General features: G+C 47.3%; 1 protein-coding gene across 1 annotated transcript in view; it reads right to left on the reverse strand.

The window, feature by feature from the left end:
* Window positions 1-13,862, reverse strand: part of MFSD6 (major facilitator superfamily domain containing 6) — a 423,265-nt gene extending 409,403 nt beyond the window's left edge. Inside the window, exon 1 of the mRNA XM_069733788.1 lies at window positions 13,657-13,862. The gene's annotated coding sequence lies outside the window, so the exon portion shown is untranslated. The remainder of the gene's footprint in view (window positions 1-13,656) is intronic.
* Between the last annotated feature and the right edge of the window lie 9,886 nt (window positions 13,863-23,748).

A 23,748-nucleotide genomic window follows, 5' to 3' on the forward strand; every position in this document is an offset into this window, starting at 1 on the left:
TGGACTCCACTCCCATAGGGGTGGAGCCGCATATTCAATTCTTTAATGAGCGGTGCCAGTGACCGCTGACAGAGGAAGAGGCTGCGGCACCCGGAGACCAGCTGTCCGGGAGAAGGAGCGGGACGCCGGGAGCAGGTAAGTATCGCATATTCACCTGTCCCCGTTCCACACGCCGGGCGCCGCTCCATCTTCCCGGCGTCTCTCCGCACTCACTGTGCAGGTCAGAGGGCGCGATGACGCATATAGTGTGCGCGGCGCCCTCTGGCTGAACAGTCGGAGCGGAGAGACGCCGGGAGCCGCAAGCAAGAGAGGCGAGTATGGCTTTTTTTTTTTATTGCAGCATTATATATACCGGTAGCACAGCTTTATAAGGAGCATCTATGGGGCACAAATGAACGGTGCAGAGCACTATATGGCAGAGCTTTATAAGGAGCATCTATGGGGCAATGATGAACAGTATGGAGCATTATATATGGCACAGCTTTATATGGAGCATCTATGGGGCAATAATGAACAATATGGAACATTATATGTGGCACAGCATTATACAGAGCATCTATGGGGCAATAATGAACGGTATGCAGCATTATATGTGGCACAGCTTTATATGGAGCATCTTATGGGGTAATAATGAACGGTATTGGAGCATCTATTTTTATTTTTGAAATTCACCGGTAGCTGCTGCATTTTCTACCCTAGGCTTATACTCGAGTCAATAAGTTTTCCCAGCTTTTTGTGGCAGAAGTAGGGGGGTCGGCTTATACTCGGGTCAGCTTATACTCAAGTATATACGGTAGCTATGCTTTTCTCAGTCCCCCATGACAGCACCACAGAGAGAATTGCAGAGATTGTTGCTTAGGGAGGGACCACAGCCTGCAGAACCCTTCTTCCGAAGGTTAAGTCAGATGAAGAGGCTAGGTCTAAACGGTAGTGTCTAAAAAAGGTTGAAGGTGATGACCAGGTGGCAGCCTTACAGATTTGGTCTATTGATACCTCCGACATTTCGGCCCAGGAGGTCGCCATTGCTCTTGTAGAGTGCGCTTTCAGCCCCTCGGGAACTGTTTCGTGTGAACGAGTACGCCAAAGGCTATCGCATCTGTTATCCAGCGTGCTATAGTGCCCTGGGAGGCTTTGAGTCCTTTTCTGGGTCCCTGAAAACAGATAAAGAGAGACCCTTCCTTCCTATGCCGCTGGGCGGATTCTGAGTATTGAGCTAGACACCTTCTCACATCTAATGTGTGGAATTTTTCCTCTTCTATTTTTAGGGTCTGGGCAGAAGGAAGGAAGGATTATCTCCTGGGACCTGTGAAAATTAGATGCAACCTTGGGTAGATAGGGTTATCCTGAGAACAGACCCTGCCTATCATCCAGGGTTTGTATAAAGGGAGAACTTGCAGATAGGATCTGGAGATCACTTAAGGTACCTTAACACATAATTATTTCATTAACGATATCGTTGCAACGTCACGCTTTTTGTGACGTAGCAACGATCCCGCTAACGATCTCGTTATGTGTGACAGCGACCAACAATCAGGCCCCTGCTGGGAGATCGTTGGGGAATGATCAGGACCTTTTTTTGGTCGCTGATCACCCGCTGTCATCGCTGGATCGGCGTGTGTGACGCCGATCCAGCGATGTGTTCACTTATAACCAGGGTAAATATCGGGTTACTAAGCACAGGGCCGCGCTTAGTAACCCGATATTTACCCTGGTTACCATTGTAATAGTTAAAAAAAAAAAAAGAAAACACTACATACTTACATTCGGATGTCTGTCACGTCCCCTGCCGTCAGCTTCCCTGCACTGACTGTAAGCGCCGGCCATAAAGCAGAGCACAGCGGTGACGTCACTGCTGTGCTCTGCTTTACGGCCGGCGCTGACAGTGCGGTAAGATGACGGCGGGGGACGTGACAGACATCAGAATGTAAGTATGTAGTGTTTTTTTTTAATTTTACAATGGTAACCAGGGTAAATATCAGGTTACTAAGCGCGGCCCTGCGCTTAGTAACCCGATGTTTGCCCTGGTTACCCGGGGACTTCGGCATCGTTGAAGACCGTTTCAATGATGCCGAAGTCATTCCCCTGATCGTTGGTCGCTGAAGAGAGCTGTCTGTGTGACAGCTCCCCAGCGACCACACAACGACTTACCAACGATCACGGCCAGGTCGTATCGCTGGTTGTGATCATTGGTAAGTCGTTTAGTTTAACGGTACCCTTATTCTATGGGCAGATGTTAAGGCTGTGAGAAGGGCCATTTTAAGTGATGAAGTTTTAAGGAGTATTGAATCTATATGCTCAAACAGGGGTTCTGTTAGAGCTGACAAGACTAGGTTTAAGTCCCAAGTTGGTAGTCTTTTTATGCTTATGGGTTTAGAGCTTATAGCAGCTTTAATAAAACGTGTTACCCATGGATTAGCAGCTATATTCTCACTGTATAATGCCTCTAAAGCCGCTATTTGCACTTTTAGGGTGCTTACTGAGAGGCCCAGATCTAAACCTTTTTGCAGAAATTCTAACACCTTAGGAACTTGGACCACATCTTGTAATTTTACCCCAGAGGTGGACAGAAACTTTTTCCAAGTTTTGCCGTATATTTTCGTGGTTACCGTTTTCCTACTTTTCAATAGTGTGGAAACTAATTTATCCGAAAAGCCCCTTCCCTTTAGTAGTGACCTCTCAAATTCCACGCTGTCAAGTGGAGACTCTCTGACTGGGGGTGGAGCACCGGTCCCTGTGATAAGAGGTCCGGAAGAACCCAGGGATCGGTGACCGATTGCATCCTCAGCCAGGAAAACCAGGTCCTTTTGGCCAGAAGGGGGCTAGTAGAATGAGTCTCGCCCTGTCCGGTCTGATTTTCCGCAGAACTGCCGGGATAAATATAGGAGGGGGAAAGACATATGCGAGACCCCGAGTCCAGAGAATCGCAAATGCATCCAGCGCCCGAGGGCCCCCCCTGGGGTCTAGAGAACAAAATGCTTTTACTTTCCCGTTTTCTACATTGGCAAAAAGGTCTATTACAGGCACCCCCCAAAGCTTTGTGATCTGATCAAAGACGCTTTGATTTAGAGTCCATCCCCCCTGTTTTAAATGGGTATGTCTTAAGAAGTCTGCTTTCTGATTCTCTACTCCTTTTATATGTAGCGCAGAAAGGGATAGGAAGTTGTTCACTGCTAAACTGAAGATTTCGGAAGTGGCCTTCATTAGGGCGTGAGATCTGGTCCCCCCCGGTGATTGAGGTAGGTTACCACTACCTGATTGTCCGAAAACACCCGGACATGATGCCCCTGTAGGCTGTGAAGGAAGGATAATAGAGCGCGGCCCACCACGTGGGTCATCCTGGTTACCAAACTCTGGGTAAGGATCAATAAGAATTGTTTATGGTGTCTTTCTTTTCCCCTTCTCCCTGACTCTTGATGAATGACCGGATGTAGTGGTCACGTAGCCTGTGCGCAGGGCTATCCGTATGTATACATAGCCGTGAAGTAGAGATTTATAGGGGTACTAGTATACCATCTGATCCTTTTCCCAATTACTCTATGGCGCTATGCACTTTACTAATATTCAATTGGCACCAGGATTACCTACGTGGTGTCTAATTCCATCTATTGCTACCATTCACTCTCCTTTTCAGTTATATGTTGTGTTTAATTGATTTATGATTTTTGTATATTGTTCTGGCTATGGTTGCCAACTGTTGTTGAGAATAAAACTTGATTTTTGGACTGTAACTCCATTGTTTCTTCCTTATTGCTATTGATAGGAGTGTCCATTTATACTATTGGTATCAAACCTCTCCCTGGGTAGCTCCCCCACTCGGGATGTGAGCATGGTGGAGGTTTCGGGTACAGTATCTTCATATTTGGTCTTTTGTTGCCAGAAGGTCGTACAAGTATGGAACTATCAAACTGTCTTTCTCTTAGATGGGCCATCATTTCTGATATCAATTTGGTAAATATGGGGGGGTGCCACTGGTCTGCCAAAGGGAAGGGTTTTGTATTGGTATTCCCTTACTTCCCCTCCCATGACTACTGCTAGTCTGAGGTATTTCTGGGAGTTCTTGTGGATGGGGACGTGATAATACGCGTCACTGAGATCCAACACTATAATGAAACAGTCCGGAAACAGGTTTTTGATCGTTGATTTTATTGACTCGATTTACTATTTTTTTTTTCCTTTCTTCTTCTGCGCATGCTGCCGGGACCCGGAAATGAATATGCACTAGATCTGGGGCGGCGGCCATCTTGGTGCACCCTAAGAACACCGTGCGCATGCGCCCGCCCCGAATCCGGAAGTGCCTGTTCTGGCGCAGTATCCCTCCTGTCACCCGGGTCCCCGAAGCCCCTACTTCCCATCCGGAGTGGCGGCTGCGCTTCCCCCCGCGCACGCTGCAGACCCATCGGTCCCTGGAGTGGTGGCATCGGACACCACACCAGCCTTGACAGGGGCCTCCCCGCTGCCATAACCCGACTGGCCGGCTCCGGGTTCTTCATAAAGGTACAAATCCTAGCAGGTTCCCAGTCAGGGACAGGAAACCAAACTGATGCAGGAGAGGTACCGCCCTTTTATCCTATAGGTTTCCTGTCCCTGAAGGGCGGATCCCTGCTCTCTGTGGTGCTGTCATGGAGACTGAGAAATAAACATTTCTGACATGCAAAAGCAAAACCCCCAAAAAAATCAGTGACCAATATAGCCACCTTTCTTTATGACGACACTCAAAAGCCTTCCATCCATAGATTCTGTCAGTTGCTTGATCTGTTTACGATCAACGTTGTGTGCAGCAGACACCACAACCTCCCAGACACTGTTCTGAGAGGTGTTTTCCCTCCCTGTAGATCTCATATTTTATGAGGGACCACAGGTTTTCTATGAGGTTCAGATCAGGTGAACAAGGGGGCCATGTCATTATTTTTTCCTCTTTGAGACCTTTACTGGCCAGCCACGCTGTGGAGTAGTTGGAGGCATGTGATGGAGCATTGTCTTGCATGAAAATCATGTTTTTCTTGAGCGATACCGACTTCTTCCTGTACCACTGCTTGAAGAAGTTGTCTTCCAGAAACTGGCAGTAGGTCTGGGAGCTGAGCTTCACTCCATCCTCAACCCAAAAAAGGTCCCACAAGTTATTCTTTGATGATACGAGCACATACCAGTACCCCACCTCCACCTTGCTGGCGTCCGAGTCGGAGTGGAGCTCTCTGCCCTTTACTGATCCAGCCTCTGGCCCATCCATCTGGACCATCAAGAGTCACTCATTTCATCAGTCCATAAAACCTTAGAAAAGTCAGTCTTAAGATATTTCTTGGCCCAGTCTTGACGTTTTATCTTATGTTTCTTGTTGAAAAGTGGTCGTTTTTCAGCCTTCCTTACCTTGGTCATGTCCCCGAGTATCACACACATTGTGCTTTTTGTTACTCCAGTAACGTTGCAGCTCTGAAATACGTCAAAACTGGTGGCAAATGGCATCTTGGCAGCTTCACACTTGATTTTCCTCAATTCATGAGCAGCTATTTAGCGCCTTTTTTGCCCCAACACGCTACTTGTGACCCTGTTGGCTATTTGCCATGAAACGCTTGATTGTTCAGTGATCACGCTTCAAAAGTTTGGCAATTTCAAGACTGCTGCATCCCTCTGCAAGACATCTCACAATTTTGGACTTTTCAGAGCCCGTCTCTCTTCTGACCCATTTTGCCAAAGAAAAGGAAGTTGCCTAATAATTAAGCACACCTTATATAGGGTTTAAATGTCATTAGACAACACCCCTCCTCATTACAGAGACGCACATCACCTGTTTTACTTAATTGGTAGTTGGCTCTTAAGCCTGAACAGCTTGAAGTAGGACAATATGTATAAAACGTATCATGTGATCAAAATACAACTTGCCTAATAATTCTGCATACAGTGTATAATATAGCCCACCTCCCTATAGAATATAATGTAGCCCCATCAAAGCGTATGATGCAATCCTTCCTCATATATTGTATGGGGGGCAGTATTAGATTTTAATACAGCCCACCTCCCCATAGTATATAAAGAAGCCCCCCATAGAATATAATGTACCCCCCATAGTATATAACACAGCTTCCCCTATAGAATATAATGTACAATGTACCACCGATAATATACAACACAGCCATATAGTATATAACAGCCTCCACCATAGAATATAATATACCCCCATAGAATATAGCACAGCCCCCGTAGTATATAGCACAGCCATGTAGAATATAACATGGCCCCATGTAGCATATAGCAGAGCCCGGATCCCCCGCCCCAAGAATGTCCCCGAAGTCCATCACGCACCCGCAGTGTCAGAGGCAGAGCGGGGAACGATGGGAGAGGGAGCGTCACCTGACGCACTCTCCTCCATCATTGCTTTGAACTTTATCGGCAGAAGTGGTATAGCTCAATGTGGTGGCGGGGGAGTCGGCACTGGCGGCAGGCGGGCCCCCTGCCTCACAAGGGCCCCATAGCGGCTGCACAATGTGCTGCTAGCTGGGACCCCTGGAGGAGCGGGGGCCCTAGGCAGCTGCCTGCCCCTAATGCAAGCCCTGCTTGCAGGAGCCCCCTGGAGCTCCCAGGCCCCAATGCAGCTGCACAGGTTGAACTGCGGTACACGGTAGCGCTTCTTCCCCGGGTGGGGGAGGGGGACAGACACAGGGCTGCAGTTAGGAGACAGGACAAAGGCAGAGGCCCCGACATCCTCGTCATCTAAGGTATCCCGGGGAACAGGGCGAGTTAAGGCGCCCCCTAGTGCTAGGGCCAGGAAAGGTGCCCCTGGTCCCAGTTTACTCGCCAGTCCTATCGTCACAAATAAATTGAAATCCAGCCCATTATTATCAGGTCAATGGCTGGAATATCATTTATATCATCATTCTGATACAGAATCACTTGAGTATTAGTGGATCATAGTGGTGATTGTAAAATAATAGCTCACACACTATGATCCAATGTACAACCTATGAGGTATGAGAATTTCACTCAGTTAAATATTTTAATCTATGATCTACCATATCAGAGTTCCCCAAGTCCGGTCCTCAAGAGCCACCAACAGGTCATGTTTTCAGGATTTCCTTACTATTGCACAGGTGATTGAATCATTGCCTGTGCAGGTGATGCAATTATCACCTGGGTCATACTAAGGAAATACTGAAAACATGACCTGTTGGTGGCCCTTGAAGACCAGACTTGGGGAACACTGTACTATATAATTGTCTAAGGGTCACTTCCGTCTGTCCTTCTGTCTGGCTCGGATATTCATTGGGCGCTGCCTCTGTCTGTTATGGAAATGCAAGTCGCTGATTGGTCTCGCTAGCTTCCTGTCATGGCTGCCGCGACCAATCAGCAATGGCAACAGTCCAATTAGTCCTTCCCTACTCACCTGCAGTCAGTGCCCGGCGCCCGCTCCATACTCCCCGCAGTCAGTGCCCGCTCCATACGCCCCTCCAGTCACCACTCACACAGGGTTAATGCCAGCGGTAACGGACCGCGTTATGCCGCGGGTAACTCACTCCGTTACCGCCGCTATTAACCCTGTGTGACCAAGTTTTTACTATTGATGTTGCGTATGCAGCATCAATAGTAAAAATATCTAATGTTACAAATAATAAAAAAAAGTTATTCTCACCCTCCGACAACGTCCTCTCCTCGGCATTGCAAGCAGCAAGTTCCGGTGCCAAAGATGCTATACGAGAAGGACCTGCCATGACGTCATGTGACCGCGACGTCATCACAGGTCCTGCGCTCATACGCAGAAGAAAGCTACGCGTTTCGACCACACGGTCTTTGTCACAGCAGGTATATACTATATACAGGAGGACATGACACAGGTATATACTATATACAGGAGGACATGACACGTATATACTATATACAGGAGGAGAGGACATACAGGTATATACTATATAATGGAGGAGATGACAGGTATTTACTATATACAGGAGCAGATGATACACAGGTATATACTATATACAGGAGGAGATGACTTACAGGTACATACTATATACAGGAGGAGATGACACGTATATACTATATACAGGAGGAGATGACATACAGGTATATATTATATAAAAGAGGAGATGACACATAGGTATATAGAGGAGATGACATACAGCAGGTATATACTATATACAGGAGATGATATACAGGTATATACTATATATAGGAGGAGATGACAGGTATATCGTATATTCAGAAGAGAGGACATACAGGTATATAATATATACAAGAGGAGATGACACATGGGTATATACAATATACAGGAAGAGATGACACATGGGTTTATATTTACAGGGGAGATGACATACAGGTATATACTATATACAAGAGAAGACATACAGGTGTATACTATATATAAGGGAGATGACAAACATGTATATTCTGAGGTGAAAATGAGAGGTGTGAGGTGAAAATGAAAAGGTGTGAGTGCAAAATGAGAGGAGTGAGGGAAAATAGTGTAGTGATCGGAAAATGACAGATGTGAGGTCGAAATGACAAGTGTTAGGGGGGAATGAGAGGAGTGAGGGAGAAAATGAGAGGTGTGAGGGAGAAAATGAGAGATGTGAGGGGGAAAGTTAAAGAAGATGTGATTGGGAAAATGAGAGGCGTGATGGGAAAATAAGAGAAGTGACGTGCTATAACTAACCACAGATATTTACTATGCCCAGGCAACGCCGGGCTCTTCAGGGTGTGTGTCCGGGATTGGCATCTGCACCGTCGCAGCTACAGCCACAAAATTTTGCAAAGTCACACGTCTGGACCCCAAGAGCGTCATAGGCTATGTTGTGAGGCGAAATTTTAACCCCGCGCGTTCCAATTCAAACAATTTTGCCCCTATCTACAGAATGGGGAAAAAAGTGAAAGGAAAAGTGTTGGAGGCGTCGCAGCTACAGCCACAAAATTTTGCACAGTCACACGTCTGGACCCTGAGAGCGTCATAGGCTATGTTGTGAGGTGAAATTTTAACTCCGCGCTTTCCAATTCACCAAACTATTTTTCCCCTATCTACATAATGGGGAAAAGTGAAAGGAGAAGTGTTGGAGGCAAATTGACAGCTGCCAGATGTGAACAAGGGGGACTTAGAGTGAGAGCGATGGCGCCAAAGAGTATATACCGATCAGTTGCTAAGGTGGGGCCCCGACATGGGATACTCACCACACACGGGGATATGAACACACACACAAAATGCGCCACACACTACCACGTGCTTGAACACATATACCACCCTCAACACACATTTCACCACACATACACCAACCTCGCCACATAAAAGTCGAAACACAAAAGTCGCCGCTCAAAACTCGCCACGCGCAAAACTCGCCACATGCAAAAACTAGGCTCACGCAAAACTCGCCACAAGTACAAAACTCACCTCATGGAAAACTCGCCACACGCAAAACTTGCACACGCGGAAAAATTGCCACATGCACAAAATTTGCAACACATGCAAAAGTTGCCTCACACAAAACTTGCACATACTCAAAAGGCACCAGACATAAAACTCACCACGCGCAAAACTCGCCATGCGCAAAACTTGCTGCACACAACTTGCTACACTAACCTGTCACATGCAACTCGACACACAAAGTTGCTACACGCATGTTGCCACACAAAACTCAAAACACACAACTTGACAAACGAAACTCGCCCTAAAACACACACAAGTCTGGTATTAGCCTTCAAAAATAAAAATCTGATTAATAAGCAGACAAACTACAAGAGCAACAAATGTACCATATAGGAAATACAGCAGCTGTCAGTCACATGACCTGTCTATTATGTGTATGTGTGAGCTAATATATACTGCCAGGGGGAGGGCTTCCTGTTGGCTGGGGATTTATCAGGCTGCCAATTTATCTTACAAATACTGAGGTAAAAATACTGAGCAAATAACGTGTTAACGAGGTCTAATACAGGAGATCACACAGGTATATACTATATACAGGGGAGATGACACACAGATATATACTATATACAGGAGAGATGACACAGGTATATACTATATAGAGGAGGAGATGACATACAGGTACATACTATATACAGGAGGAGATGACATACAGGTATATACTATATACAGGAGGAGATGACAGGTATATACTATATACAGGAGCAGATTACCTACAGGTATATACTATATACAGGAGGAGATGACATACAGGTATATGCTATATATAGAAGATGACATACAGGTATATACTATATACAGGAGGAGATGACACAGATATATACTATATACAGGGGAGATGACACAGGTATATACTATATACAGGAGGAGATGACATACACGTATATACTATATATATATAGGAGGAGATGACATACAGGTATATACTATATATAGGAGGAGATGACATACAGGTATATACTATATACAGGAGATGACATACAGGTATATACTATATATAAGGGAGATGACAAACATGTATATACTGAGGTGAAAATGAGAGGTGTGAGGTGAAAATGAAAAGGTGTGAGTGCAAAATGAGAGGAGTGAGGGAAAATAGTGTAGTGATCGGAAAATGACAGATGTGAGGTCGAAATGACAAGTGTTAGGGGGGAATGAGAGGAGTGAGGGAGAAAATGAGAGGTGTGAGGGAGAAAATGAGAGATGTGAGGGGGAAAGTTAAAGAAGATGTGATTGGGAAAATGAGAGGCGTGATGGGAAAATAAGAGAAGTGACGTGCTATAACTAACCACAGATATTTACTATGCCCAGGCAACGCCGGGCTCTTCAGCTAGTCTAATATATAAAGGTGTGTGTGTGTGTGTGTGTGTGTGTGTGTGTGTGTGTGTGTGTGTGTGTGTGTGTGTGTGTGTGTGTGTGTGTGTGTGTGTGTGTGTGTGTGTGTGTGTGTGTGTGTGTGTGTGGTGTGTGTGTGTGTGTGTGTGTCCGATTGGCATCTGCACCGTCGCAGCTACAGCCACAAAATTTTGCACAGTCACACGTCTGGACCCCGAGAGCGTCATAGGCTATGTTGTGAGGCGAAATTTTAACCCCGCGCGTTCCAACTCACCAAATAATTTTGCCCCTATCTACATAATGGGGAAAAGTGAAAGGAAAAGTGTTGGAGGCAAATTGACAGCTGCCAGATGTGAACAAGGGGGACTTAAAGAGTGAGAGCGATGGCGCCAAAGAGTATATACCGTACAGTTGCTAAGGTGGGGTCCCGACATGGGATACTCACCACACACGGGGATATGAACACACACACAAAATGCGCCACACACTACCACGTGCTTGAACACATATTACCCTCAGCACACATTTCACCACACATACACCAACCTCGCCACATAAAAGTCAAAACACAAAAGTCGGCGCTCAAAACTCGCCATGCGCAAAACTCGCCACATGCAAAAACTAGGCTCACGCAAAACTCGCCACAAGTGCAAAACTCACCTCATGGAAAACTCGCCACATGCAAAACTTGCACATGCGGAAAAATTGCCACAAGCACAAAAGTTGAAACACATGCAAAAGTTGCCTCACACAAAACTTGCACATACTCAAAAGGCACCAGACATAAAACTCACCACGCGCAAAACTTGCTGCACACAACTTGCTACACTTACCTGTCACATGCAACTCGACACACAAAAAGTTGCTACACACGTCGCCACACAAAACTCATCTCACAAAAGTCGCTACATGCATGTCGCCACATGCAACTCAACACACAACTTGACAAACGAAACTCGTCCTAAAACACACACAAGTCTGGTATTATCCTTCAAAAATAAAAATCTGATTAATAAGCAGACAAACTACAAGAGCAACAAATGTACCATATAGGAAATACGGCAGCTGTCAGTCACATGACCTGTCTATTATGTGTATGTGTGAGCTAATATACACTGCCAGGGGGAGGGCTTCCTGTTGGCTGGGGATTTATCATGCTGCCAATTTAGCTTACAAATACTGAGGTAAAAATACTGAGCAAATAACGTGTGAATGAGGTCTAATACAGGAGGAGATGACACAGGTATATACTATATACAGGGGAGATGACACACAGATATATACTATATAGAGGAGATGACATACAGGTACATACTATATACAGGAGATGACATACAGGTATATACTATATACAGGAGGAGATGACACACGGGTATATACTATATACAGGAAGAGATGACACACGTATAAACTATATACAGGAGCAGATGACCTACAGGTATATAGTATATACAGGAGATGACATACAAGTATATGCTATATATAGAAGATGACATACAGGTATATACTATATACAGGAGATGACATACAGGTGTATACTATATATAAGGGAGATGACAAACATGTATATACTGAGGTGAAAATGAGAGGTGTGAGGTGAAAATGAAAAGGTGTGAGTGCAAAATGAGAGGAGTGAGGGAAAATAGTGGAGTGATCAGAAAATGACAGATGTGAGGTCGAAATGACAAGTGTTAGGGGGGAATGAGAGGAGTGAGGGAGAAAATGAGAGGTGTGAGGGAGAAAATGAGAGATGTAAGGGGGACAAAGTGAGGTGCTATAACTAACCACAGATATTTACTATGCCCAGGCAACGCCGGGCTCTTCAGCTAGTTTATAATAAAGAATAAACTTTTATTCACAATTCCCTTTCCCCTACTCCCCCCCCCCCCTCTCCATTAATGTGAGGGTCTGTGAACTCATGACATGTTTAGGCCGTTTCCGCCTAAAATCCACCCCATAAATGAGCAGAAAGTAAAAGTGACATTGCTGCTCACGTGCTCCATCCTACATCACTTCTCTCACCCGCTTCAGGGTCCGGAACCAGTGCAGCGGTAAAAGGCAGCGACTTCCACTAGGAAGAACAGAACAAGAGACGCCAGCCACAGCGAAGCGGCCACCAGCAGTCTCCCGACACGGCTTCACGTGCAAAACCTTAGTGGGTCTGCCGCTATGTAAAAGCCACCATGTGCACACAGCCTCAGGGGGCCCCCAATCCATTCAATTTGTATAATTTGGGTGCAACTTAGTTATATAAAACGTTGCACCTTTTGGCATTTTCTGCCAGCTCTACTGAGGCAGAACAGGGGCACGGCGGGGGTGGGGTGCCACACCTCAACACCGCACAGGGAACAGCTGAGACATGAGGCCCAGGTCTCAGACCCCCAGCGGCTTTTACACTGTTTCATCCCTGGGTGAAGCTGTACTGTGGCAGATGAATGCTGCCAGGCTCACTGGAAGCTCTGCGGTCACCCGCTCCGCACTCTACACTTGGGACGTTGGCTGCTGCTCCGGATGAAGGTATATGGGCGGAGCCAGCAGCAGGTGATCCGCGGGGTGATGCTCTGAGCAACGCTCTGCTGCAAAACCTAAAGGGATTCTCTGAGCATCTACCTAAACAATGCAGACAGCTGCAGTCCCATGTAAATAGACCTCCGCGCAAGACCCTGTACTGCCACACCGGACAAGAGATGTTCATGGCGCTACAAGTCTCAAGTACAACAGAAACGTTATCATAGGGACATGGCACAGGCCTGGCACTGCCAGTGTGCCACCCTCATTCCACCACCGTGCGCCACTCATCCCCGGGATCACTCGCGGAAGTCGCAATAGAGGTGGCGCACAGAGACATCAGGAAGCCATCCACTATTCATAGCTCCACCGCCTCACCCTGCTCCGCGTCTCCCCGTCCTGCTGCTTGCACTCACCGTCACCTGTGCCGTCACGGAACTACCGCAGATATGTGACTGGCGTCTGCTGACAGCCCGGTGCAGTATGGCGGATTACAACGGACAGGCTGCTCATAGCTGTCACCCTCCCAGTGCGCGCCCGGCTGTGAGTCACCAGCAGCAACAGGCTCGCACGCAGAGCAGGTGGACCGAGGACCGTCTGCTCATGTGGCCCCGCCCATAACAAACGATCTCTGCCTCTCATTAGCTACAGCCTGTAATTCTATCCCCACGCACACTCCGCATCTCCGTCCCACCTCTTACCCGCCCCCACAGCCTCTTGCTCCACCGCCTCACTCTCTTTCAGTCACATATCCGTCTCATCTCCTCCGCCCATCATCACCTCACTTCCGTCCCCTCACCTCTTCTACCAGGCTACCCAACTGACTCCGCCCTTCACCGGCTATTCCCCGCCATAAACCTCACCTTCCTCGCGATGTAGTGCACACGCCGACGTCACACATCTCTGTAGTACAGAGCTGCCGCTAAGAATTTCGGGTCCCCATACTGACAAAATTATCGGCCCCCTTGACACTCCCCCCAGCCATTAACCCTGTGTGAGCGCTGACTGGAGGGGGCACTGACAGAGAGTAGGAAGGGGCGATTTTGCGGCCGGACTGTGCCCGTCGCTGATTGGCCAGCACAGAGCCACGTAGTATAGAGACTTAAAAAAAAAAAAAACATATACTCACCTATAGCCCGTTGAAGTCCTGCTATACTCACCCTCCGCCGCCTTTCTCGCTCCTCGCCACGCTCCCGGGACAGCTCCATTGCAAGCGGCAGCTTCCGGTTCCGTCCCAGGGCTGGTGTGAGCAGGACCTATGATGATGTCGCGGTCACATGACCGTGACGTCACGGCAGGTCCTTGTCGCACACCAGCCCTGGGACGGGACCTTACCAGAAGCTGCCGCTTGCAATGGAGCGGTCCCGGGAGCGTGTCGAGCGAGAAAGGCGGCGGAGGGTGAGTATAGCAGGTCTTTTGTTTTTTTTATTATTTTTAACGTGACATATTTTTAGTATTGATGCCGCATAGGCAGCATCAATAGTAAATAGTTGGGGACACACAGGGTTAATAGCAGCGGTAACGGAATGCGTTACACTGCGGGCTGTTACCGCTGCCATTAACCCTGTGTGAGCGGTGAGTGGAGAGGATTACAGGGCGGGCGCCAGGCAGTGAGTGTAGGGGAGGGACTAATCGGACTGTGGCCGTCACTGATTGGTCGCGGCAGCCATGACAGGTAGCTGCCGAGACCAATCAGCGAATGAATAACCGTGACAGAAGGACAGACAGACAGATGGAAGTACTCCTTAGACAATTATGTATATAGACTAGATGGTGGCCCAATTCTAACGCATCGAGTATTCTAGAATATGCATGTCCACGTAGTATATTGCCCAGCCCACGTAGTATATTGCCCAGCCCACGTAGTATACTGCACAGAGCCACATAGTATATTGCACAGCGACATAGTATACAGCAGGGGTGTCAAACTGCATTCCTCAAGGGCTGCAAACAGATCATGTTTTCAGGATTTCCTTGTACTGCACAGGTGTTGTGAATTCTGTGGTCAAGCTCCCTCCTGTGGTCATGAGTGGTATTGCGGCTGGTTCTGTCTATGAGCTTCCTTTGGAGGGTGTTTGGGGCTGCGGCTTCTGAGTTTCCTTCCTCAGGTGACGAGGTTAAGTCGTTAGGTGCTGCTCTATTTAACTCCACCTAGTTCTTTGTTCCTGGCCTCCAGTCAATGTTCCAGTATTGGTCTTGCTCTCTCCTGGATCGTTCTTGTAGCCTGTCTTCACTGCATAAGCTAAGTTCTGCTTGTGTTACTTTTGTTTGCTATTTTTTCTGTCCAGCTTGCTATATTGGTTTTTCTTGCTTTACTGGAAGCTCTGGGACGCAGAGGGAGCACCTCCGTACCGTTAGTCGGTGCGGAGGGTCTTTTTGCGCCCTCTGCGTGGTTGTTTGTAGGTTTTTGTGCTGACCGCAAAGCTATCTTTCCTATCCTCGGTCTATTCAGTAAGTCGGGCCTCACTTTGCTAAAATCTATTTCATCTCTGTGTTTGTATTTTCATCTTTACTCACAGTCATTATATGTGGGGGGCTGCCTTTTCCTTTGGGGAATTTCTCTGAGGCAAGGTAGGCTTATTTTTCTATCTTCAGGGCTAGCTAGTTTCTCAGGCTGTGCCCGAGGCGCCTAGGTCTGGTCAGGAGCGCTCCACGGCTACCTCTAGTGTGGTGTGATAGGATTAGGGATTGCGGTCAGCAGAGTTCCCACGTCTCAGAGCTCATCCTATGTTACTAGTAACTATCAGTTCACTTTGTGTTCTCTTAACCACCAGGTCTGTTGTGGTTCTGAATCACCAGTTCATAACACACAGGTGATTTAATCACCTACACACATAATGATTACAGCACCTTGTGCAATGCTAAGGAATTCTTGAAAACACGCATGGTTTGCGGCCCTCGAGGAATGCAGTTTGACACCCCTGGTAAACAGGACAGAGCCACGTAGTATATTGCCCAGTGACATAGTATATTGCCCAGCCACGTATGTCACAGGTAACAAAATAAAAAATAAACATACTCGCCTAACGATCCGAGGGCCCCTTGTAGTTCTAACATACTCACAATTCACGTCGCTGCTCCTCAGCGTCCTGTCTCTCCGCCTCCTGGGGTCCAGCAGAGCTCCGGCGATAGGCGCACGGCTGCCGCCATCTTGCGTTCCCAGGATGCATTGCGAAATTACCCAGATGACTTGGTGGTCTCACGAGACCGCTAGGTCTTCTGGGTAATTTCGCAATGCATCGCTGGGAAAGGAAGATGGCGGCAGGCGCGAGCGGCTCAGCGTACAACGGAGGGTGTGTATAGCAGGTTTTTTTTATATATATATTATTTTTAACATTATATTTTTTACTATTGATGCCGCATAAGCAGCGTCAATAGTAAAAAGTTGGGGACACACAGGGTTAACAGCGGCGGTAACGGAGTGCATTACCCGCGGCATAACGCGATCCGTTACCGCCGGCATTAACCCTGTGTTAGTGGTGACCGGAGGGGAGTATGCGGGCGACAGGCACTGACTGCGGGGAGTAAGGAGTGGCCATTTTCTTCCGAACTGTGCCCGTCGCTGATTGGTTGCAGCAGCCATGACAGGCAGCTGGCCAGACCAATCAGCAAATGAATAACCGTGACACACAGACAGACAGAAGGACAGACGGAGGGGGCGTGGCTATGTAAGCCAAGAGAGAAGACGCACCTTTTGGAGGCTCCCATTATCCTGATCTGAATCCGGCCATTTATCCCCCTGAACTGCAGCTGCACCGGCTGAGGCGGTGCTCTGAAAGCTCGGGAGACCGGCGACCCCCCCGGGTGGCGGCGGTGGAACGCTGGAGAGCCGATATCTGTGGCGGCCTGGAGGAGCGGCGAGGTCCCTGGGCTGCGGCGGCCATCTTTAAGCGCGGCTCCGACGGGCGGGACGCAGTGCCGGCGGCGGCTGAAGCCGGGTGGATCCCCCGGGGGGCACGGCAGGCACTTACATACAGCGGGGACGCTGTGGAACATCGAGGAGCAGGAGACAGGTGCCGGGTCTGGAGCGGCGGGCGGGCCCTGGGAGACGGCGGCCATTACCACAGCGCACTCTCCAGCAGCAAGGAGAGAGGCGCTATATAGCAAGACTGCGGTGCATTCAGGAGGTGAGCTACCGGCCTGAAACACTAAAAGGGGCAGAGCGGTGTGCGCCCTGGAAAATTGGGCCCTGCACTCCCCTTATCAAAACCCCTGCTTGCACCATTACTTTGGAGGGATCGTTCCCCCCTCCCTGCTGTTCTTCCTGGGGAACTGTGGCTGCTCTGGGACACAGTGCCTGGGCAAACTCCTAAATTGATACATTTGCAGATATCTGAGACTCTTTGCTTGGTTTGCTGCCTCTCGGGGGTGCATCCCGGTGTTTGGCCCTGTCCGGTCTGCTAGTGGAGAATAGACTGCCATAATAATAAATTTGGTCATTTGGTGGGGATCTTCTGCCAATCACCATGCATCATCCTAAAGGAGCGGGGGCTGCTGACAAGTTGAGGAAATATGCCAGAGAAGATGCCCCAGATAATACACGCTCTCTCAGAAATAATCCCACGCAGAGTCAACGCAAAAATCGTCTTTCTGACAGCAATGAGGAGGGAGAACAAGACGAACTGACTCTTAAACAAGCATCTGAGCAGTTGATGCAGGCTATATCTCTCACCAGGTCCTCTCTCACTGAGAAAATAGAAGACGTGCATACTGAAGTGGGCCGTCTGCGACAAGATATACAAACTATGAGAGGGCGTATTTCAGAGGTTGAAACAAGGGTGTCTCAGATAGAGGACACCATTGCCCCAATGGAGGCTAAGTTATCAAAGGCCACTGGCTCTGCGAATGCCTGGAAGCAAAAGGCAGATGACCTGGAAAACAGGCTGCGCCGTAATAATATCCGAATTATTGGCCTACCAGAACGCTCGGAGGGTCAGCAACCTGAGCAATTTCTAGAGGACTGGCTTAAAACCTCCCTGGGAGACGGATTCTCCTCAACATTTTCTGTGGAAAGGGCCCATAGGGTCCCAACGAGACCTCTTCCTCCTGGAACTCCGCCCCGACCCTTTCTGGCACGTCTCCTTAACTGCAGAGACAGGGATGCAATTCTTCGCTTGGCAAGGCAGAAGGCCCCTATTAAATTCAATAACGCCACTATATCAATCTTCCCGGACTTCTCTATGGAACTTCAAAAGCAGCGAGTTCGATTTATGGAAGTCAAAAAGCAGCTCAGGGATAAAAACATCATTTACTCCATGCTTTATCCAGCTCGACTCCGTATTGTTCATGAAGGCTCCTCCCTGTTCTTCACTGACCCGGCGGGGGCGGTCGAATGGTTACGGTCATACAAGGGGCCTAGTACCCCGGACTCTTGAGTAGCTCTTTCTATCTGATGGCAACACAATCTAGAGCTCTCTATGTGGTTGCTGAGTTTGTCAACTATACCGGACGCTGATTCCAGTGAGGGTATCCCCTATTCTACTCAACTATAGGAGTGTAGGATTACACTCCTCCACTGTTCAAATGTTGTTTGGTTTGGTATTTTACACCAGTTTCAATTTCAATTGTTTGTTATGTTTATTAGTCGCCAGTGATAACCTTATGCTCTGTATGATGTTCCTGATTCCCGCCCAGGCTGTGGTGTATGTTATGCCTTTTCCCGAACGTAGATATGGGATCTGAGATTGTATGTATGACGTGGAACATACGGGGTATTAAGACTCCTCGAAAGAAAATTAAGGTATTTTCACAAATTAAAAGGTATCATCCACATATTGTAGCACTTGTGGAGACGCATTTGACCAGAGACACAGCTAAGTGTACGCAAAAGCCGTGGGTGCAGTGGTCCCTTCACGCATTTCACACCAGTTACTCCAGAGGGGTCTCCCTGTTGGTACATAGGAATGTCAGGTGGGAGGCTAGAGAGTCACGACGCGATCCCGAGGGTCGCTTTGTTTTTGTTCATGCCTTTATTAATATGAAGGAATATGTGATATTATGTGTTTATAACCCACCCCCGGCCGGCATATCGGTTCTCCGCATGGCACTGGGTTTCTCCCTAAATTATCCTAATGCTAGTGTTATCTGTATGGGAGACTTTAATTTAGTCATGGATAATCTTAAAGACAGACTGAGACTAGACGGCGAGATGTCAAGGGGGTCCCTTTCTCAATCTCCCTCTCAATTGGCATCATTTATGAACGGTAGCGGATGGTTAGACCTATGGAGAATACGTCACCCTGAGATAAAGGAATATACTTGTCATTCTTCAACTAGACAGTCTCTATCCCGTATAGATTACATATTTGGATCTAGCGACCTAGCGCTGTGGGTGAATAGTGTCGAACATGGTAACAGGGGGATATCAGATCACAGCCCAATTGTTCTCAAACTTAAATACGGTCAGTCAAATAATAATATACCTTGGAAATTGAATCCCTTCTGGCTGAAACTAATAGATGCTAGTGATAGAACGGTTGATCAGTTAAACTGCTTTGTCTCTACTCACCCAGACCCCTCGAATCTCAATCTGTTCTGGGACACTCTAAAGGCATATTTGAGGGGATGTCTGTCCTCTACAATCTCCTATATAAAGAGGGTGACGGCGGGGGAAGATGACGAGATTGAGCGACGGCTGAAGGACTCGGAAGCCGCCTATGTGGCCAATCAAACTAACGGCAACAGGGTGGAGTGGCTCACTTCCCAAAGATTATACACCCAAAATATAGACACTAAATCAAAACGTAAATTATTTTTTACCCGTCAGTCTTATTTTGAAATGGGGAATCAGGCCAGTAAACTCCTAGCTTTTTTGGTACGTCAGCATAACACCTCCAACACGGTACTACAGATTCGGACACTCGATGGTTCGTTGGTATCCTCCACCGAGGAAATTCTTCAAAGTTTTTGTAATTACTATAAGTCACTGTACAAATCGGGTAGTGGTCTTGGGGTCCCTGAATGTATAGACTATCTATCAGACATGGCATTCCCCTTACTGAGCCCAACCCAGCAAGCTTTTATGGAAGCCGAGTTTACTCTGGAGGAGGTGGAACAGGCTATAATGGATATGGCCACCGGGAAGGCCCCTGGACCTGACGGGTTTCCCGTTGAGTTCTATAAAAAATATCGGGACCACCTGGCACCACTCTTATTGAAGGTGCTTCAGAATATATGGGAGGGAGAAATTATGCCTGAAACATTTTATGATGCAAATATCATTGTACTTAAGAAGGAGGGAAAGGACCCCTTGGAATGTGGATCATATCGCCCCATATCATTGGTGAACGTAGATTATAAAATCTTCACTAAAATATTGGCCACTAGACTAAATACAATCATATTAGATCTTATACACCCAGATCAAACAGGCTTTATGCCTGGGAAAAGTACCTCTATTAATATTCGGCGGGTCCAATCAGTGATTCAATATAGCTCCCTAGAATTGGATAATAACTGGGCTCTGGCATCCCTAGACACAGCTAAAGCGTTTGACTCCCTTGAATGGCCTTTTCTTTCTGCATGTCTGCAGAAATACGGTTTTGGAGATAAATTTATTAGAGGGATAGATACACTATATAGGAATCCTAGGGCACGGGTAATTGTGAATAATTCTATCTCTGATTCTTTTACTTTACATAGGGGAACCCGTCAGGGATGTCCTCTGTCCCCGGCCCTCTTTGCCCTCGCGATAGAAGCATTGGCAATACGCATAAGGTCTTCCACGGATATCAAGGGAATAAGTATTGCGGATCGTGTAGACACCATCGGTCTATATGCTGATGATATGATCATATTTATGGATAAAACAGAAGAAACACTACCGCGAGTAATAACGACTATAGATAATTTTAGCAAATTCTCTGGTCTCTATATCAATTGGGATAAGTCTGCTCTGATGCCTCTGTCTCATGCGCCGATGCCCCGTCTCGAAAATCTCTCGTCACTACCTGTAGTCTCCAATTTCAAATATCTAGGAATACATATGTCTCAATATAGTCAGCTGGACCTACGACTTAATATTTATCCACTATTGGACCTGGCCAAATCTAAATTCATAGCTTGGAGCAAACTCCCTCTCTCCGTTGCAGGTCGCATTAATTTAGTTAAGATGATATTGCTCCCCAAATTTAATTATTGTCTCCAACATAGTGCTGTGCCAATACCCAAATCTTTTTTTGCAAACTTAAACTCCCTGACCACGTCCTTTATATGGGGGAAGACTAGACCCAAACTCAAGCTATCTACTCTACAGAGACCGACAAGGGGGGGAGGGGCAGCCTTACCAGACTTTTATCTATATTATCTTGCTGGGCAGGCTAGGGCGATAAGCAAATGGATGCCTAGCAACTCCCTACCTAATTCAGAAAGCCATATAATCCATTCTGCCCGTATTGACTGTCCACTGGGTTTTTTGGAAATGGAGAAAGTCAGTGCTCCCCGTTTGCTGCCATTGCTTCGACAAGCGAGATTAATATGGAGACAAATTAAAAAAGTTATTAAATATACAGATATAATAGCCGAAATGCCACTGTGGTATAATAGTTATTTTCCAGAATTACTAAATCACCCGTCTACTGAGTTCTGGATCTCATGTGGTGTTCTCTCGGTAGGTAATTTGTATAACCAAGATGTTTTTGTGTCCTTTGAACAATTGCGGGATACCTGCAATATCCCAAGATCTCAATTCTTCCGTTATTTACAGCTGAGGTCAGCTTTCCAGTCACATATGCGAAATGCAGGTGCAGGTCGAGCAATTTCATCTTTACCCCTTATAGGCATTCTCAAATCACAGGGTCCTCAGGGGCTCATTTCCTCTTTATACACATACCTATTATCCGTGGGAGATGGGCTCACTATTAACACCTTAAAAAAGAAATGGGAGGGACTCCTTCCCGATACACTGGGAGAGGAGTGGGAAGATATTTTGGAATCTCCAACTAAAGTTTCTCCCTCAGTTAACAATAGGATGACCCAGCTATATATTACATATCAGACTTATCTGACTCCGACACGACTTTTTAAAATGGGCCGCCTTCAGACGTCAGACTGCTTACGGTGTCACGCACATGATGCGGATTTTACCCACATGATATGGCGGTGCCCGGTAATCCTTCATTATTGGAAAGAAGTCACGACATTGTTAACGTCTTTATTGTTAATCCCTGTCCCACTTGAACCATTGACTTGCCTATTTGGGGTGTGGGATACAGAGACCTGGGATCACCATACTGGGATCTTCCTTCGAGAAACGCTCTTCTTAGCACGAAAGGTACTGGCATTAAGGTGGATGGGTAGCTCCTCCCCGTCTCTCAGAGCTTGGATTGACCTGGTGAACTCGGTTATCCCATATGAAAGAACACTGTACCATAATAGAGGATGCCCAGGTAAATTCGAAAAAATTTGGGGTAGATGGAACTCATCTCATCATACTCTGTAGTCTGCGTGGATTAGATATATGCACGGGGAGGAGGGCATGGGGTTTGGGGACATCGTTGCAGAGCAAACTTGAATCTGTTTTCTTTTGGCGACTTATTACTAAAGGTTAAAGTTGTTTAAGTTGTATAGTAGGTATTTTGTAGGTACTAGTGATTCAACATGCACAGTCTATTGCCTCTGAACTTTGGATGCGATGATGTTTGTAATCATTTGTATCTGATGGTATGTTTAATAATGATAAATGTAATATGTGCAATGTTTGTCTATTCTGAAATTAATAAACGAATTTAAAAAAAAAGAAGGACAGACGGAAGTGACCCTTACACAATTATATAGTAGACTAGATGGTGGCCCGATTGGGTATTCTAGAATATGCATGTCCACGTATTATATTGCCCAGCCACGTAGTATATTGCCCAGTAGCGTAGCTACCGGGGAGGCAGAGGGGGCCATCGACCCGGGCCCCGTGCTCTGAGGGGGCCCCCCGGGAGCCAAGCTACTGTAACTGCATCGGCGCGCGCGGCAGAGCAGGGAGAATCGATCTCCCTTCTCTGCCGCTATGGGGCCCCTGAGCAGGCAGGGGGGCCCGGTGCCAGCAGTGGCCCCCCCGCCCGTCATCGCATGGTGAGCTGTATCGGCATCTAGCCGATACAGCTCACCGCAGAGATGAGGGAGCGCTGCGCTCCTCCCATCATCCCCCACACCATCTGACAGCAGGCGAGATGATGCCAGCGCCCGCTGTCAGATGAGCGGGAGCAAGAAGCACCGCTGGAACAAGGAGTTAGAGAGGTGAGTATTTATTTGCTGTGTTTTTATGGGGGCTGCCTTATTCTACAGTATCTGCCTATAGGGGAGGGAGTGCTGCCTTATTCTACAGTATCTGCCTATAGGGGGGGAGTGCTGCCTTATATACAGGATCTGCCTATAGGGGGGAGTGCTGCCTCATATACAGTATCTGCCTATAGGAGAGGGAGTGCTGCCTTATATACAGGATCTGCCTATAGGGGGGAGTGTTGCCTTATTCTACATGATCTGCCTATGGGGGGGAGTGCTGCCTTATTCTACAGGAT

The sequence above is a fragment of the Ranitomeya imitator genome, chromosome 7, assembly GCF_032444005.1.
Source record: "Ranitomeya imitator isolate aRanImi1 chromosome 7, aRanImi1.pri, whole genome shotgun sequence".
Taxonomy (NCBI): domain Eukaryota; kingdom Metazoa; phylum Chordata; class Amphibia; order Anura; family Dendrobatidae; genus Ranitomeya; species Ranitomeya imitator.